Raw genomic sequence first — 5,000 nt, 5'->3', positions numbered from 1 at the left:
TCGGGCGCCTTAACCCGGCGTTCGGTTCATCCCGCATCGCCAGTTCTGCTTACCAAGAGTGGCCCACTTGGCACTCGCATTCGAGGCGCCCGACTCCAATTAAGCGAGCCGGGCTTCTTACCAATTTAAAGTTTGAGAATAGGTTGAGGACCTTTCGTCCCCAAGGCCGCTAATCATTCGCTTTACCAGATAAAACAGCGACAAAGCGCCAGCTATCCTGAGGGAAACTTCGGAAGGAACCAGCTACTAGATGGTTCGATTAGTCTTTGCCCCTATACCCAAATAGGACGATCGATTTGCACGTCAGAATCGCTACGGTCCTCCATCAGAGTTTCCTCTGGCTTCGACCTTCCCAGGCATAGTTCACCATCTTTCGGGTCCCAACATGGACGCTCTTGCGCGACCGCCCCGGCAGAGCGGGTGCGATCGGCCGGTCGTGCGCCGGCGCCCGCACGGGGCTCCGGGTCCGACCTCGTTCGGCCAACGGCTGCCTTCACTTTCATTTCGCCTGCGAGTCTCGAACCACTCGACGACTCGCGCTCATGTTAGACTCCTTGGTCCGTGTTTCAAGACGGGTCGGGAGGGTGGCCGACGTGGCCACGGACCCCGAGCGCGTCGACGGCGCGCCACCGAAGCGGCAGCCCGCCGAACACCGGCACTGCGTACAGTGCAGACGAACGACAAGCCAGCCGAACGGCGACGGCCGCACACAGAGAGCGCGCGGCATCCTTTCCTCGATCCGCCGCCGGGCCGCACCGCCCGCGCGCCGTAACACCCCCGCCGGAGCGGAGGCCACCTTCGCGCGGGGACTTAGACCGACGGCAAACCGGTCGTGACCCGCGCCGGTTGCTAGTGCGCTGAGACGGTGCGCGAACCGACTCGGCAGCGGCGCCTTAAGCGTCCGCGAAACGAGACGGAGCGCCCACGCGCACAACTGAAAGCGAGCCGGCGACCTAACGGGCCCTCCCGTTTGCCTCTCAAAAGTTTCAGGTACTCTTGAACTCTCTCTTCAAAGTGCTTTTCAACTTTCCCCTCACGGTACTTGTCGCTATCGGTTTCGCGACCGTATTTAGTCTTAGGTGGAGTTTACCACCCGCTTTGGGCTGCATTCCCAAACAACCCGATTCCGAGAAGACCCGAAGCGGCCAAGGCAAGCGCCCCTATGGGCCTAACACCCGCCGTGGGCGAGGCCTCGATCAGAAGGACACCGGCGCTTGCCGTCAGCCGCACTGGGACTTCCGTACGTCACAACTCGGCGCGCTCGAGAAGCGCGCGATTCGACGCTGGACTCTTCCCGGTTCACTCGCCGTTACTCAGGGAATCCCTGTTGGTTTCTTTTCCTCCGCTCAATAATATGCTTAAATTCAGCGGGTGCTCTCGCCTGATCTCAGGTCGTATGTGTCAGGCGGGCCGCCTCTTCCACGGCCCGCTGGCATCGCAAGTCGTCGCCGCCGGCGCCGACCGAGCGCGTAGCGTCGCCGCCTTGGCCCACGGTCGGTCTTGATCTCGTTACCGGACCGACCGACCTGGACCCGCCCCTCGAACGTCGTTGAACGTCGAGAGGCCGGCGGTGTACGGGACACGCGGTGGCGCCGAGAAAGCTCGGCGACCGCTTCAACTTGGGGCGACGCCCGGCCGTCTTTGCAGAGGCCCGACGACGGCCCTCGGGTGAGGATGAACGCGACCCTGAGGCAGACGCGGTGCCGGGATTGACCCGAGACCGCAATTCGCGTTCAGAAGGTCGACGTTCAATGTGTTCTGCAATTCACATTACTTCTCGCACTTGGCTGCGTCCTTCATCGACTCGCGAGCCGAATGATCCACCGTTAAGAGCCGCCCTCAACGTTTCGCCCGGCGCCGAAGCGCGCGGACGTCACACTGTGGGATCGGCCACAAAACCACCACCGACAACAACTGCACAAAAACACCAACAAACGGCGCCGAGCGACCGCCGGGCTGAGCCGGCGGCACATCGAGCGCGGTGCCCAGAAGCCACCATCGCACTCGGCTGCCTTGCTATGCCAACGTGTTACGCGTGTCGCACGGGGCGGAACCCCGATTGACGGCCGCCCTCGCGGCGGCACCCAAAGACAATTAAGTGCGCGGTCGGCCGGGGCCTACCACCACCTTCGGTAATGATCCTTCCGCAGGTTCACCTACGGAAACCTTGTTACGACTTTTACTTCCTCTAAATGATCAAGTTTGATCGTCTTCTCGTCAAGCCGACGCGGCCGTTGCCAGCCGCGACGGGGCCGATCCAAGGATCTCACTAAACCATTCAATCGGTAGTAGCGACGAGCGGTGTGTACAAAGGGCAGGGACGTAATCAACGCAAGTTGATGACTTGCGCTTACTGGGAATTCCTCGTTCAAGGGAAACAATTGCAAGTCCCCATCCCAATCACGAATGAGGTTCAACGGGTTACCCGGACCTTTCGGCCTAGGTTAGACATTCGCTGCTTCACTCAGTGTAGCGCGCGTGCGGCCCCGGACATCTAAGGGCATCACAGACCTGTTATTGCTCAATCTCGTGTGGCTAAACGCCACTAGTCCCTCTAAGAAGTTAGACGCCGACCGAGAAGGTCGCGTAACTATTTAGCATGCCAGAGTCTCGTTCGTTATCGGAATTAACCAGACAAATCGCTCCACCAACTAAGAACGGCCATGCACCACCATCCACAGAATCAAGAAAGAGCTCTCGATCTGTCAATTCTACCTGTGTCCGGGCCGGGTGAGTTTCCCCGTGTTGAGTCAAATTAAGCCGCAGGCTCCACTCCCGGTGGTGCCCTTCCGTCAATTCCTTTAAGTTCCAGCTTTGCAACCATACTTCCCCCGGAACCCAAAGACTTTGGTTTCCCGGAAGCTGCCGGAAAGGTCGTCATGGTAACGCCTCCCAATCGCTAGTTGGCATCGTTTATAGTCAGAACTAGGACGGTATCTGATCGTCTTCGAACCTCTGACTTTCGCTCTTGATTAAAGAAAACATTCTTGGCGAATGATTTCGCAGTAGTTCGTCTTCCGCCGATCCAAGAATTTCACCTCTAACGGCAGAGTAAGGACGCCCCCGTCTGTCCCTCTTAATCATTACCTCGTGCTCCGAAAACCAACAAAATAGAACCTAGAGGTCCTATTCCATTATTCCATGCAACACTATGCAGGCGAACAGCCTGCTTTGAACACTCTAATTTTTTCAAAGTAAACTTATCGGCCACCGCCGACACTCAGTCAAGAGCACCGACGGAGAACCGAAGGTGAGGCGAACGCAACCAGTGACACGCCTTGCGACGGACCGGCGGCGCTCGCCCAAAATCCAACTACGAGCTTTTCAACCGCAACAACTTTAGCATACACTGTTGGAGCTGGAATTACCGCGGCTGCTGGCTCAAGACTTGCCCTCCAATGGATACTCGTTAAGAGTTTTAGGATGTACTCATTCCAATTACAGGGCCTCGTTAGAGTCCTGTATTGTTATTTTTCGTCACTACCTCCCCGTGTCGGGAATGGGTAATTTGCGCGCCTGCTGCCTTCCTTGGATGTGGTTGCCGTTTCCCAGGCTCCCTCTCCGGAATCGAACCCTGATTCCCCGTTACCCGTTATCACAAAGGTAGGCACGTAGCGTACCTTCGACAGTTGATAGGGCAGACACTTGAATGATACGTCGTCGGTGCAGAGACCGTACGATCCGCGTGGTTATCCAGAGTCATCAAACGTCACAGGAAGAACCCGATCGGTTTTGATCTGATAAAAGCGCGCCTCCCAAAGTCGGCGCTTAATGCATGTATTAGCTCTAGAATTACCACAGTTATCCACTTCGCTTACGAGACCAAATAAACCAAGACTGATTTAATGAGCCATTCGCAGTTTCGCTTTACGAGAACTCTTACTTGCACCTGCATGGCTTAATCTTTGAGACAAGCATATCACTACTGGCAGGATCAACCAGATAGCTGCGACAGCTGCGCTCGGCCCTTGCTGGGCCGCCCGGCGCGTGCTCGTCGCATTCGTTTAAGACCGAGGCGATCGCCTGCGGCCGTACTCGGCTTCGACAGTCGCTGGCCGTGACGTCCCCGCTCTCGCTAGGCAGTGCCAGGCGGAGCGCTTTGCGTTTCGTCTTTGCTCGCCCCCTCTCGAGCTCGATCCATTCAGTTTCGCACAAACAAGAGCTCTGCCGGCCGCCTGCAGCGGTGCCTAAAACCCGGGCATAACAATGCGACCGTTCTGCTAGGCCGACAAGCGCTCAAGCCAGACGCTCGATCGAGCGCCTCCTACATATTTGTCGGGACAACGGCTCGCTCATTAGCATCACGTTTGTACTTTAAACTTTTTTCGGCTCGGCTTTTCTCGACGCCGATGCCGGCGACGCAGCACTCTCTCGCCCTCCCGCCACCGAGGGATTGAGCGCTCCATACCATCCCATCCCGCACGCCGCACTTTCTTGGCTCATTCGAGTTTTTTACTGTCTTTCGCTCTTACAAGCCTTACCTAGTGTCAGGTTAGTATGCTTTCACGTGCAGTCACTCGACTCTTTTCGGCTAGGCTTTTCTCGACGCCGATTCCGGCGACGCAGCACTCTCTCGCCCGCCCGCCACCGAGGGATTGAGCGCTCCATACCATCCCATCCCGCACGCCGCTCTTTCTTGGCTCATTCGAGTTTTTTACTGTCTTTCGCTCTTACAAGCCTTACTTAGGGTTAGGTTAGTATGCTTTCACGTGCAGTCACTCGACTCTTTTCGGCTCGGCATTTCTCGACGCCGATGCCGGCGACGCAGCACTCTCTTGCCCGCCCGCCACCGAGAGATTGAGCGCTCCATCCCATCCCGCACGCCGCTCTTTCTTGGCTCATTCGAGTTTTTTACTGTCTTTCGCTCTTACAGGCCTTACCTAGGGTTAGGTTAGTGTGCTTGCACGTGCGATCTCTTGAACTTTTTTGTTTTGGTTAGTTTGTACCTGGTCGTATTGCGAAATTGTGCGATCCAATGGGCGGCGGCGACGCCCCCTTTT

The 5,000-nt window shown here is 57.0% G+C and overlaps 2 non-coding genes and 1 pseudogene across 2 annotated transcripts; all 3 read right to left on the bottom strand.

Annotated features, from left to right (window-relative positions):
- The window catches only part of LOC144430560 (large subunit ribosomal RNA), a 3,689-nt pseudogene extending 2,294 nt beyond the window's left edge, over positions 1-1,395 (bottom strand).
- A 286-nt stretch (positions 1,396-1,681) lies between these two features.
- Positions 1,682-1,835, bottom strand: LOC144429669 (5.8S ribosomal RNA). Its single transcript, XR_013478966.1, has one exon. It is a non-coding gene; the product is annotated as a 5.8S ribosomal RNA (ribosomal RNA).
- Positions 1,836-2,133: 298 nt separating this feature from the next.
- Positions 2,134-3,945, bottom strand: LOC144430531 (small subunit ribosomal RNA). Its single transcript, XR_013479594.1, has one exon. It is a non-coding gene; the product is annotated as a small subunit ribosomal RNA (ribosomal RNA).
- Between the last annotated feature and the right edge of the window lie 1,055 nt (positions 3,946-5,000).

Source organism: Styela clava, chromosome 1 (genome assembly GCF_964204865.1).
Source record: "Styela clava chromosome 1, kaStyClav1.hap1.2, whole genome shotgun sequence".
Taxonomy (NCBI): domain Eukaryota; kingdom Metazoa; phylum Chordata; class Ascidiacea; order Stolidobranchia; family Styelidae; genus Styela; species Styela clava.
Note: the sequence above shows the minus strand (reverse complement) of the source record. Positions and strands in the feature narration are given on the sequence as shown.